Raw genomic sequence first — 15252 nt, 5'->3', positions numbered from 1 at the left:
TAAACCTCGATTTCAAGCCCTTTTCTACGAAAACTATTGAAAAAATCGCGGGCCATAGTGAGCGTGTGATCACTGATATTTGTAAAAATATTAATCAATCTAATATTTTATCAATTTTGAATAGTATTTTATCTAAATAGTAATTGATTAATGATTTATTTTGATCATTGATCAATTGAAAGAGGATCAAAAATCGGTGGGTGTATTTAAACCTGTTTCTTTCAGGGAAAACCAGCGCCATTCAAGCTCAAATAGTAGTAGTTATATGCAGAAAACATCTTCCCAATGCTTGACGCGCTTCCATTAGGACATTTTTAGGGACAAAGGAAGAGGTTAAGTGAGGTTCCAAGTACGAAGGTTCGCTGGAGATTGCTTACGCTGTCATTGACATGCATGAAAATGCCGTCTCCATAAATGCTGTCTGCCTTGATTATCCTGTATTTTTATCTAGTGTCTAAAGCAAAATAGCTACAACTAACTTAATAACGCAGTTTTCTTGTACGTTCGAGTGTTGACATGGATCTTCCATATCTAATGAGAAGGAATTGATACTGTGTCAACAATGTGCCCACACAGCCGTGGTAGCGCGGTACAGTTTCATTTTTTGTAGAATCTTAAATTCATTCATATGAATGTGTTGACATTTATTAGTGATTTGTAAGATTAAGTCTCGGGGACAAAATCTATCTGGTTCTTTCTGGTGCATCAATTGACCTACTTGTTGGAGCGTTAAAAAAATAATAGGACATATTTTAAATTACAAAATAGGCGTGAAATTGTTACGTCGTTACGAGAACTGATTGATATCGATGCCTCTTTAAGAGCGACATTAACCTAAAATTATTGCAAAACAATCACAAAACTGTTTTTCGGACCGTGAACACTAGTTAGTATCCTATTATTTTGCACAGTAAATTATGGATTCTTAAGATGCATGATAGTGAGTTTTTGCAGGTGTTTAATTATCGCTCACTTCCCATATCCTGTGGAATACCTCCTCTTTTTTCTTTCTCATTTAGCTGCTTTAGGAATATTCTGTTTAAATAAATACTGCATATATTTTCACGTGTATAGTATAAATATATCAGCATCATTATGCACCAGTACAAGTGTAAAAGACGCATATAAAGAAGTACTTTTATTTACCTCCTTTCTTCCGGTTTCTTTCAATCGTTCTTCTACTTATACGTTACGGTAAATTTACATGCTCTTTTCGGTCCTCCCCAATCAGATTTCCACCTCTCCCTCAGTAAATTACCTTCTCTACTGTTCCTCCAATTTATCCTTCCTGTTCCCCTCTTCTCTCCGGCAGTTCCATTGCTTCTGTCCGGTTCTTTCCGAATCCTATGTTCCCTAGTTTCACCAGGTTGTTTCTCTCCTTTCCTTCCCCTCGCGACCCCCTCCGCATTTCGCCTTTCTCCCACTTCCATCTTTTCCACTTACGATTCCCGTAGCATTTTTTTTGTCCTCGTGATTTCACGCTCCGACAGTCAGCCCTCGGCTTTCCACTTTTCCCTTCCTCAATGGGTCCTAAACTCGAGCGCGACTTTCCTTCCCCCTTTCGACTCCATCCTTTCTCTCTTTCTCTCCTCTTGCCTCCTTCCATTCGCCACACTCCAGTACAGCCTTGCCTCCTCTATCTCTCAAGGACTTCAACACAGCCCCTCCCTTCACCATTTCGATTAGCTATTTCCTTCCCGACTACACTGGAGACGCCGCGATCATAATCTGTTCTCACTTATCGCTACTGGTTCGGGCTTTCATATTTTCTCCACAATGAATCCTACCCGTCGGATTCTCGCATATTCATGCCTCACTTTCATCGTCCTCGTTCATCAGTGCTCGAACTTTATTCGCAAAGGAACACTCATTCGCAAGTGCTGTGCTAAGTTGCTGATAAAATCCACGGGGTAGTAAAGAGGGAGCCTATGGTAGATTTAGGAACGAATCAAGAGTTGGATGAATTGTTGGCGTTCAAAGGAATATTAAAAGATTTAAAAAGATCAGAAATCTTGCTTCAAATGAGGACATGGCGGAATAAATGGACTCATGTTTGCGTCAAATGTGCCGTCTTTGCTCACGCTCGTAATAAGAGCAACTCCAACAAAAGGCAAGCAAAATTTAAGGGATAAAATGTGTTATCAATGGTCCAATAAATTAGACACTTTTTAATTTCCCCAAACGTTTAATTGCTTTGCTTCTGAAATTCCGCTGTTGCCGTACATAATTAAATATTCTCGAAATCCCTTTGGTAGGGATTATAAAAAAATCATTTAAGTAGTATCTTTGAAATCAATTAGAAATAACACGCCTCAATAAGTACCTTACTTTGTTTCTCGTTGGTAATATCTCGTAGCTTTAATGAATGCTTCAAGTGAAATCTGCGAAGAAAAGTTTGCAATTTTATGTTATTAAAATTTTTTAAAAACTCTTCTCAGATGCTCATATTTTTGTTCCATAAAATATTTATTTTGATGGTTATATCTTCTTATTGATATTATTTAATATTATTTTTTTAGTAACGGCATGCCATGGTTCACAGTGGGTAAGCAACGATTACATAGATTACTCAAAAAGCATTAAAATATTAATTTGATGAGAAAAGCAATACGTACTTTCTACAATAAATTGGTATATATGTGTTAAATTCAGTTAATCAAAAAAATAGCTGTAATATTATATGAGAACATTACTCCAGTATTTGAAAGACAATTTAACAATATAGTGTTTATAACTACTCTCTAATGATTAGAAACTTTTTTCACCCATGAATAAATCGACAATTATAAGAACAGATAAATCTAATGTATCTAATTTCTAATCTAAATCTAATTTCACGACTAACAAAAATATCCCTAGACGCAAATCACAGAGGAAACAGAAGGAAAGGACAACTACTTCAAATTTAACCAGCTGATCTTGTCAGACAAAATGCCCTATGAAAAAGAACAAGCGGCAATTCCTTCGTGAATCAGTAGAATAGAATGCAATTTTAATGATAAAAATATATTAATTAGATAATTAACCCCATGGACATTCCTTTTGATACATTCTACCGTCAACAAGAAACATCTGAATAGTACTTAATTATCACTGCAGCATAAATTGGCATTTGTTCAAAATATTTTCTCTATAAATGAGCATTCAAAAGCTATTTCTATTTCGCATCTTGGATAAGGAGATTTCATGAAAATGCTTTAATAAATCCATCGTTCAAATGTTACGACCAACCTAGTATTTATATTATCTTTCCAGTAATTTATATGAAACTAGTTGCACTGGGAATTACCGGTTGCTTCTCTGACGGAATAGTTGGTTAATAGGATTTTTTCTCTTTTTCTGAAGGTCCGAAATTTCTCATTTTCATTGTATCTTTCAAATGTAAATGAAATTACTCAGGACTTGCATGTTTCTACATTTATTGAGTTTGTCGTGTCACCCTTACAAATTTGATATCACATGACATCATTCCAAAAGGTAAAAATCGAATGAATATCTTTTATTCATAGAATTTTATCATTTATTAGTTGGCAACATTTTAAAAACGTTCCAATAATTTTGCCTGGAATCGATATTCGTAAAGTCAAAATATGGAGAAAGAAACTTAAGTAACATGAAGAACGTCAACTTACGTGTGTAATATAATATTATTTACGTGTTGTACATAAATATTACTTATGATCAGCTAAACAAAGAGCCAAACACATTTTATTGAGTATGTAGTTACTTGGGTTTATACCGCCTTTAACATGAAATATATTTGAACAATATCTCTCTAGTACTTGCAATTAATTTTGAAGTGCAAGTTATATTTCCTCCATAGTCTGTAATATGCTGAAAGCTTCTAATCTGTTTTACCGTTGGTAGGGAAAGAGGTTCGTTGAAGTGGATGTATCAGCACTTCCTCAAAGCAGTATATATATATGAAGTTCAGCAACATTGTTCAATTCGTAGAATGTTCAGTAAGACAGTCGTTGATAAATTTTCATTCAATTTAGATGGAGCCCAAGAATGAGCGCCTACTCATACCTCGCGTATTCGAAAACATAGCTGGGCATGTATGCATGACTTCAACATACTTGAATCTCCCTTTTCAGATCACGTACTTACTATTATAATTTTTTCATATCCCTCGAGTCATTTGAACAAAGTTTAATTTGAAAGCATAGATGATAATTTATGAACAGATGAAATAATTTTCGTTTTCATTAATCGTTAGTCTTGTGGAATGTAATTTCATTTTCTGGATTATTGAAGATAATTGCTCTTAACTTATCATTAAATATCACTTTTTAATCTGCATTGCTTGTCATCACTTACAATACGCATAGCGATAATATTAATCCACTTACTACAATAATCGAAGTTTCTACGTATATTTGACACACATAGTAGTAGTATTTAGGGGAGGCGACTAACAGCTGAGGTAATTTCCGTCATAGGGGATGGACAGGAAAGGATGAAGGTTGGAGAGAAACCCGGAGTCGGCATTAGCCTACTCTTTACGAAAGGCGCCAAGGGGTCCGTAGCTTAACGTCCCACCCAACGGACGGCGTACTCACTCTAAGTGCCCTCCACAAAGCACCTCAAGTATGGATCGAGATATCTCTGAAAAATATTCAACACCGCTAGGATTTGAACCCGGGCCCTCTGGGTGGGAAGCCAGTACGATAGCCACCGCAATTTACACACATACACTACCTTCTATATGCCTGTAGCTATGCTTTTATTGACCAGTGCTTTGCCAATCCTTCTGATGATGTCAGTATAAGTATATTGTATTCTTGGGAAGGTTCACAGTAATCAGTTATAATTAATAACAAGTTGAGATACCCCAAGAAAAATGTTTATTTCATTACTTCAACTCCCAAATAACTAACTGATATTACATAAAGTGTACTTACGATATAGTGCAATAGAAATAGTGTTTTATTTACCTCTGCCACACATTCTCTTGGCGTCTCAAATTGAGTGATTTACATTAGATGAAGATTTATGGTCCCATTGTGATTATGCGATGCATTTATTTTCTCGTTCTCAGTTTTCCATTAGTCAACGGTATCTTATTCACATCGATGAAAGTTTTTAAGTGTAAGGAATCTGCTTGTTATTTTAGTTTTATCATCGGTGATAACTTTATCGCAGATATCGTAATAAGTTTTTTGGTGTATGAAAGAGTAAAACGATTCCGAGATTTTTTTAAATGTTTACGTCTCTTTTACAACTATACCTAAAAAAATTCTTACTGTAGCGGAGTCAGTGTTCTCCTTTTCCGCCACGAACCCTTTTGACACGCCATCCCGACTCGCCATTTCCCACCTACATCCCTTCCTCAAACCCGACCATCTCCTCCCTTATTATTCCCTTCCTTCAACTTCTGAACTCGTCCCTCCCATTCTAGCTCTCCGCGTCCTCACTTCTCCTGAGCCGGCAATCTTCAATTCCCTACACCTCCAACCCTTCGTCTTTTCCCGCGCACCCTCACCTACCTTTCTTCTCCCTCCACTAACATTTATAACCATCCTTTCCCGCGCCATCTCACCCCGCCTTCCGAATGTACCTTTCCTCCCGCCTTTCCTTCCTTATCTGCTCTTAGCTTCCTCCCCTCCCCTCCCTTCCTCCGACCCAGGCCCGATAAGCCTCCCGGAGAGACCAATCCGTGTTTGACGCCTCCAGAACGGACTGAAAATTGGAATTCTTAAAATGACTTTTCCGGTCGACTGGAGATATCTTCTGCGAGCCCATGGAATGGGAAAGCACTGGGGGGTGGGGGATTTGGGGATTGGGTGGGGCGAGGGATAAGGAAAGAGGTATGGGCTGAAGTGGAAAAGAGGGGAGGGACGCGATGTATATTTTTTGGATGGAGAGGTTTTTTTCTCCTTGCGGGGACGCGCACCAGGGATGCCTGTGGGAGTGAGGAGGCTCTTCTCTTCCCACAAACGGAGGATGGTGGGTGTTTTTGTGTGGGGTCAGTGTTGGTAGTTTTCGGGGCCAGGACGTTTTATTAGACCAGGGCACGTCTACCTCTCGGAGAGGAGTAGAATTAGAGGACAGAGACCCATGCTCCATTCGTTCTTCCTCCTTCATCTTTTTCCTTTAAAGATGTACGTATTCCAGTCTCCAGACTTATCCCTCCTTTCCCTTTTTACATTAGATATCTTCTCAACGTAGCAGTTCCAACATTTCTCGTTCCCACGCATTCCCTTTTCCGCCTCAATATTGCTCTTTGCTTCTGGAAGCTTATTCCTTTTTCTTTTAGGACTTAGCGCCCGAATAATTAAATTGCTAAATCAGTCGTTACCCTCAGTCGTCGCTCAGGTCCGTTCCATAGTTTCTTGGTTTTGTTAAAGCTACAGTATTTGCCATTCTTTTCGAATTGGATAGCCTTCAGTGATTTATATTTTTTTCCAATAATTTGAATAGTCTTGTATTTCTGGTATTTCTTGTGATATAGAAATTGGAATTGGGATCAAAATAGTATTGCCACCCCAACACAATTTTTCACTGTTTTGAAGGGTAAAAATTAAGAAAATATTTTTAATTCTCAATAACAAAATACTAAAATTATATTTTTTTAGATTGGTAAATAGAGAAATACATCGAATATAGCGAGAGTTATCATTCCGCAAATATATTTTATTTATTTTTTCAGAAAGTTCAGTGATCAATGAAATTTTATCGCTAAATAATTGCAAACATTTTCGTTGTGGACAAGATTTGTTAATAAATTGTTCTTACATATACCCATACTCACTCGAATGTCATTGTTGAAACAAAATAAGAGAGAAGTTCTATAATCGACATTAACTAATTAACTAATCGGGCATTCTGGGAGCTATAATTTTGTAAATTGGGGTTCAGAAGAATTTTTCATTCATTAGTGACGATTTTCAATTGAATTTGTAGGCTTCCTGCCAGAAGACTGTATAACGGCTCGTAAAGTGTGATAGATAAAATGGTTTTTTATCTTACGTCAACGTTTCATGTTATGATGACATTTGGTGTTAGTTATAAGATGCATAATTCATTAGTCCACGGAGATAAACTGAAGAAACATCGCCTCGAAATAATAATCAGAAGATGATCAGAATAATTGTAATAATTGTAATTAAAGATGATCAGAATAAATTGAGGAGAAGTGTTCATTTTAGCACCTACTTCTTATCTTTGATGCATCTTATATATTCGCGTCATACAGATTTAATCAAAGAAAAGAAAAATATATTCTGTGAATTAAAATAAGAAATTCTACCAATTCACAAAATTGGCTAGGAAAACAGAAAAGAAATACAGCCGATAGCCACCGTATTTTTGTAAGACCTAGCCTCCTGGAAAAGCACAGGTCGTTTGGAATTGTTACTGACCTAGAAATAAGATCGTCACTCTTGATTACAATAAGCAAACCCCTGTTAAATTAGGACATAGGCGTGCGTAAATAGTAAAACAAATCCATTTCGCACATACAGTTCTCCGCTAGTAGAAAGCAGGTGGTACATTCATTCAGGTCGCCTGCTTATTCCAGTGCCATTATCTATCTAAACCGTAGATGTTAAGCCTTTTTAGAAGTTGATTTTGTTCTGTTTCTATTCTATCAATTTTGATTGGTATTAGGTGTTTTAAAACCTAATATTAGCCTAAAGTTAGTCTAAAACCTAATATTAGCCTTCATTCTTTACGAAGATTTATGACAAAATATTGTAGAGTATACTGCTTAATAGAATTAAGAATATGGTACGCTCACTTAATTATAGCAATCAAGTCAAGAATATATTCATAGTAATTACAATAAAATTTTCAGGACTGCCTAATTTTTTACGAGGCTCCTTTATGATTAACATTTTAATGCATCTTTTTCCTTTGAACCTTCTTCCAATCCTTTATTTTAGCATCCTTTTACATTACGTTTTATTCGTACCTTTTTGTTATGAGACCCCAATTTCCCATGCTCCTTCCTTTTTATCTTCTGTAATCCTCGCATACGGCCATTCGTTTCCATCACACCCAGTCCGCGTCCTACTCCCAATTCTTTGAATCTCGGAAACCCTTGATAAATCACACCAGACATTCTTATCATTTAGACTTCGGAATTAAATTTTTCCCTCCGAAATCTGTAATTTTTTCCTTGAAGTTTACGAGAATCAACGTTACATTAAAAATTTATTGAAAGCTAATGTTCTTGCCTAGAGGAAATTGGTTCTCTTTGAGTCATTATCTCAAAGTCTAACGAATACATGAAATGATTTTTGTTTTTACTTACTTATTTCAATTATTGACTTGCAGACATTTTTGGTCTTAAAAGACCTTATTCGCTTGCATGTGTACTATATACTACGAGTATATAACCTTGAATGGTCATCTCCTGTTTGTTAGAGAAAACATCATTATGACCTCTGAGATAAGATCGAATAGTCGGGATAATGACACACATCTTGGGGAATTCATTCACCTGTTTTGCTTTTTGAAATAGATTCTTAAAGCTTTGTCTAATAGAAAGTACCTTAAAATCTGCAGATATTCCAAGCCGTCAGTTGAAGGATATCGGCAACATAATTTTGAGTGTTGCCAGTTCGACGTGTCGTGGAAGAACATCAAATGTCTTTCATGTAGGTAGAGGACACAAATGAATCTATTTCTCCCAAAAGTGTAAAACGTAAGGAGTTGAAGTAACATAGATGAAATTACTGCAAGCTTATAACTCTTCTGGTTGCAATTAATATTGATGCTCCAAAGAAAATGGTAAATTATTAATATTTTCCCCGATTAATATTAATTACCAACCAATAGTTCGTGTCTCCATTTTAACAGAGAAATTTCCTTAGATGATGGAAATAAATTTTTCACTTATTCACATAGATAATTTCCAAGCTTTTTTAAACATCATTTATCAAGAGCTAAAAATACAGCGTCTCGGGTCCCATTAGTTTGATTTGGTAACTACGCATACACCGGATCTCGGTTTAATTTGCCCCGATAGCGAAATTATCTCACACGAAGTGCCTCCAGTGTCACTTTTACGAACTTTCTGTATGATTTGCATTGCATGAAATCCCCATAGAGTAGGTTTTTAAGCGTTCTAACTTATATTTGACGCATTTCAAGGACAAATTCTTGTCCACACTCGTGAAAGTTTTCCCAAATTTCAAACTACTTGAAAAGGAATGTTTGGAATAAAATTTCTGTAATTAATCAACCTTTCAGAATCTCAATTGAACGTTAAAGGTATCCAGGATTCAATTTTCAATTCCTAGCAATAAATTTATGCAACACGCAGGCGTGAAAAAAAGAAATCGGCTGTCATCGGGAACAAAATTACCACGTATATTTCTAGTATTCAACCTAGACGTGTATAACTGGTAAAAGAATAAACCTATCGACTTCTTTTATATTAATTAATATTTCTGACATGTGTCATAATTTTCGGTGATCTTCAATAGAAATCCTCCATGAAAACTGTTCCGTTCAACTTGATGTTTAATTTCAATACGCTTATGACAGTTGACGGTACTAATACGATGTATACAATGCTAGTAAAACACTCCTGACATTATTTCTCTTATTTAATTTCGTCGAACACTCACTGAAAGCCATGACTCGAGGTAGAGAATGCAATACATCTGATTTATATACTTTTGGTTGAACATTGATAAATACCACTCATTGATTCATCACAGAACCTATCTCGAATAAGTAAAACCTATCTCGAATTTTTAGTATTCGTCCCCCTGAAAGTGTTCAATTCACTGATTACATCCCTGAGAACATGCAGCGCTAATAATTGCTGCCATCAAATGAATGCAAGAACTATTCAAACATAGATGATATTTTAAGAAAGGAAAACCAAATATAAACTAATGCTGTAGTGATTCACGAGCATGTTTATATAAGCCTGGGAATAATATGCAAATATAAATTATGGCATTTTAAGAAATCTTGTCGATATGCTTTTACTTTCTAATAACATTAAAATGCATAATGCTGGCATAAATCATTTATCAATACTCTATTTTGTTGATAAACAGTTAATTATTTATTAATTCCGAATGGAATAATGTTGATTTTATATTACTATCTTTACTACTATCACTTTATACGTGTATATGACACCTATTTATTATTTTGTGGATCGTGTACCTCATTCATATGGATAATCATTAATGCGTATTAGTATGCTGTCGGTGTGGATTTTGTTTTGTACTAGCATTTGTTCTTTTTTGTCTTTAAAAAGGTTTAAAGTACTATTTGATTGAACGTAGCCTAACTACTCATATCGTTAACGGATATATTTGATTACTCGATACATAATATTGACTTTTACATTTATATTTACTTTTACATATTTCTATTGTTTTATTTCCATCACAATCCAATGGATGAATCGTTTGTAACCTGAGCGTGAATTGGTGTATTTTCTCTTTGTGTAGAGAAATGATTCATTTTCTGTTTAAATATTCGTGATATCATTTTTGACGACTTTAGATACTGAATTGATTAGGCTAATGGCAGAGCCACAGCAGTCGTTTGCCCTTCCCGTTGGTATCAGAAGTTATACCAATTGAGCTAATAAAATGTATGGCGTATCACGGAGTCTCCCGGGGTGATGACACCTCAACAGCATTAGCTAAGAATGAGTAATTTGAAAACGTTAGTTTTTCTGTTAATTATTTTAGATAAAATACCGATTAAGGTAGGCTTTGGATGGATACAACTACAAAATAAATACCTTATGTTTCCTAAAAAAACACAACCCAGCATCTTACTCTACGGCAGACCCCTCTTCATCTCTGCATACTCTCCCTCTCTGCATTGTCGGTTGACTACTTCCTTCTTCCCTCCATTGACATTCCTCAGGAAGTTTTTCTACTCTTCACAGTCAAATGCTCGGGGTTGTCCAATACATTGTAAATTACTTCAAACCTCGAGTATTATTCTTGTTACTAACTAGTATTTAATAAGATCACTGAAATTCCATTGCGTTGACAAATATGTTCTTGAATTCAATAGGTAATTACAATGGATAACATTGAAAATCTTAACAACTTCGAGAAAAATTTGTGCGACCATGTTATTTGCAGGTGTCACTGCTTAGCAGAAGATACACACCTACTATTTATTTACTGTAATGTTTAACTTTGAATAATAGACACTAAGATTATTCAATTATTATGATTTTCTGCAGCTTGATCATATCAAGATTACACCCAATAACTTTTTGAAAGTCAAAATTTACCCTCAGTTGACGCTTATCTTTTCAAAATTGTCATTTTTGTTTCTTATTTTTTAAGAAAACCCAGCCGTTTTCTCTAAGAGTAGTGTAAAAACTTTTTCCAAACATTTAAATGACCGTATTTCCGTTGCAGGCCTGCGACAAAAAATTTAATCATAATTTTTCCGCTGAGAGAGATTCAACCTATGTTTTAGATGAACAATATGTACATGTATGCATAATATACACATATATATATATATATATATATATATATATATATATATATATATATATATATATATATATATATATATAATATATATGTATATATAGGGACGCACCCAATAGTGGTGGGACTGATTTTCTCTGGCGCGAACGGAGCGGTGGAGGGGGGTCTGCCTGGCAGGGTAAGGTGGAGGGGGCTCTTAGCAACAGACCGCCACAACCTCAGTCGCCTGCGGGCTGTCGTTGAGTGAGGACACCGTTTTTAGTGAAGCAAGTTTTTTGTCCGCGTCGAAAAACAAAATGAATCTGAATTTAGAGCAACGTTATTCCGTGAAGTTTTGTGCGAAACTCGGGAAGACGGCAACTGAGACCCTCGATATGATCAAGCAGGCTTATGGGGACACTGCCTTAAGCCGTTCCACAGTATTTGAGTGTCACACGTTGTTTAAAGAGGGTAGGGAGCTCGTTGAAGACGACCATCGCTCCGGACGGCCTTCGACGGCAAGAACCGACACGAATGTGGACAGAGTGAGGACACTGCTGAACACAGACCGACGCTTAACCAGTGAAGAAATTGCAGACCAGTTGGGTCTGTCTGCATCCAACGTCCAACGCATTATTTCACAGGATTTGGCGCTGCGCAAGGTGTGCGCCAAGATGGTGCCGAAAATTCTGCCATGGCGCGCTTGTCGTCAGACAGCTCCTGGCCAAATACGGCGTTGCCACGTTGCCGCACCCGCTCCATTCTCCCGATGTGGCACCACCGGACTTCCTCTTCTTCCCCCTGATGAAAAGGCAGCTCAAGGGACGACGTTTTGACTCGATAAAGGCCGTTCAAGAGGCTTTGACGAGGGTCATCAACGGCATCCCCAAAGAAAATTTCCAGCGGGCGTACGGGGAATGGGAGCAACGTTATACTAAGTGTGTAGCAGCTCAAGGAGCATACTTTGAATATTATTAAGTCGATGTAAGTACTACATTGATCAAAAATTCCCGGAATAACCACCGTGTGGCGCTCCCATCGTTCCGATTTGAGTTCTGTTTTTTTTGTTAAATTGGTACATCTGTTGTTGATATTCCCTTTAAATCTTAGTGTCATAACTTGACATTTGCAAAAGTTACGTAGCCAAGAGTACATCTATCTCTGTGTGTGTTGGCGATTTTTTACAATTGCAGAAATGGATTTAAATTTGCAACAGCGAACTTGTATTAAATTTTGCGTAAAAAACGGATTTAGTGGCGCACGGACGTTGGAAATGTTGGAAAAGTGTTTCGGCAACGATTCTCTAAAAAAAACGGTCGTTTACCAGTGGCACGAGCGGTTCAGAAGTGGTCGTGAGTCAATCGAAGATGATGAACGCAGTGGCAGACCATCGACATCGAAAGTCGGTGAAAAAATTGATAAAGTAAAAGAAATGTTGGTCAATAACCGCAAATTAACCATCAGAGAAATAGCGGAGGACTTGAACATTGCCTATGGATCCGCCCAAGACATTGTGGTTAATGATTTGGGTTTCCGTCGTGTAGCATGCCAAAAGACCTCAATTTCATGCAAAAAAGAGACCGTGTTGACGTCGCAAAAGACATGATTTGCGAGGCTGAATCCGATCCCACATTCATCAAAAGGATCATTACTGGAGACGAGACGTGGGTTTATGAGTACGACACGCAATCCAGACATCAGGCAAGTGAATGGCGTTCACCAAATGAGCCGAGACCAAAAAAACCACGTCGTTTTCAGTCAAAAAAGAAGGCAATGCTGACGGTTTTCATGGATTACAACGGTGTAGTGCATCATGAATTTTTGCCAGAAGGCCAGACAGTAAACAAAGAGTATTATTTGGGCGTTATGAGACGTTTGCGTGAAGCAATTCGCCGAAAGAGACCAGAAATGTGGGCAGAAAACTCGTGGATTTTGCACCATGATAACGCACCGTCGCACAGTGCTATCATTATTCGTAATTTTTTGACGAAAAATGCAACAAATACCATCCAACAGCCACCGAATTCACCTGATTTGGCTCCCTGTGACTTCTTTCTGTTCAATCGAGTTAAAAAACCATAACGGGGAACGCGTTTTAGCAGCCGAGAGGAAGTAATGGAAAAATCGCAGGAAGCACTGATGGACATACCGAAAACCGAATATAAAAAATGTTTCGAGGATTGGATCAAGCGCTGGCATAAGTGTGTTGCAGTCGATGGGGATTACTTTGAAGGGGACAATATAGATTTAGATGAATAAACTTGTATTTTTAATTTTCTGAATAAATTCCGGGAAATTTTTGATCAAGGTAGTATATCGTCAATAAAATTCTTGTAAAAAATTAGTCCTACCACTTTTGGGTGCAACCCTGTATATGTATATATATATATATATATATATATATATATATATATATATATATATATATATATATATATATATTCATTGTAACAGGAGTTGAAAATGTGATACAGTAAGCTCATACCTTATCACGATAATAGCAAGGCTTAGGAACGCACGTGAAGCAGCAAAAGATATCTGAAACCTTTCCATGTTCTACATTGGGAACGAATAAGATTAAAAAGGTATAACTTCGGTGAATTCTATTCCTTCAAGCCTCTTAGAAACTTATTTCGTACTTTTTTTAGCATAATTTGCTCCCATCATAAACAAATAGTAATATGTTCGTTCGAAGGTTTCCGCGGCGATGAGTAGGTGATTTCCACATTTTTCGGGCTGCGTCCGCGTATGTCGTTTAAAAGTACAACAGTTTCGCCAGCTATCCTGCTGGCGTCCTCAGGTCAAGGATGAAAAGAAGCTTGTTGTCCCGTCTTATATAGGAAAAATCCGGCGCCAATACCGGGAAATTTCTTGGCCAATCAGGGAACGTCCTCATATTTGCGCGGGATTATTCGTTTCCAGACCACGTCCGAAGGCTTACGTCACCATCCCCTTCATCGCAGGGACTTCGGAAAGAATCGCGAGGGCTTTAAGGAAACATGATGTGGTGACCAGATTCAACTGCGTCACCAAGATAGCTGACACCCTACCCGGACCCAAGGATGGAATTTCACCGTTAATATCAGAAGGCGTGTACCAAGTGCCATGCTCCTGTGGCAAATGGTACATCGGTGAAACGTGCAGAGCGCTGAAAACACGCATGAGTGAACACCAGAGGGCAACCAAGGCCAAACAGTTTAGAGCATCGGCCATCGCTGAGCACGCCTGGAGTGAACCTGGACACTCTATTCTCTTCGACGACGCTAAAATAATAGCGAAAGAAGGAAAATACTTCCAGAGAATAATCAGAGAGGCCATTGAAATCGTTAAAAGGCCAAAAAATTTTAACAGAGAGGATGGATATCCACTCCACAGTGCGTGGAAACGAATAATCCCGCGCAAATATGAGGACGTTCCCTGATTGGCCAAGAAATTTCCCGGTATTGGCGCCGGATTTTTCCTATATAAGACGGGACAACAAGCTTCTTTTCATCCTTGACCTGAGGACGCCAGCAGGATAGCTGGCGAAACTGTTGTACTTTTAAACGACATACGCGGACGCAGCCCGAAAAATGTGGAAATCAAATAGTAATATGATATTGATGAAAGGAGTCTAAATAGCGTCCGAAATCGTTTACGATGAATATTTTTCTTCTGATTACATGCATATGTGCAATGCAAATGAGCCATTAAATGGTTGGAATTCTTATACCCACATTACGTATAATATTTAATTTCCGGTAGGATATGTTTTGCATGCAAAATAATTGGAAACTAATACCCCAGAGCATTTGTAATGGAGCAGAGTCCACTCTAGAAATTGAGCACTGTGATACGT

This window comes from Hetaerina americana, unplaced genomic scaffold (genome assembly GCF_022747635.1).
Source record: "Hetaerina americana unplaced genomic scaffold, ioHetAmer1.1.p SCAF_2, whole genome shotgun sequence".
Lineage (NCBI taxonomy): Eukaryota > Metazoa > Arthropoda > Insecta > Odonata > Calopterygidae > Hetaerina > Hetaerina americana.
The sequence above is the reverse complement of the archived record's forward strand: the minus strand, read 5'-3'. Positions refer to the sequence as shown.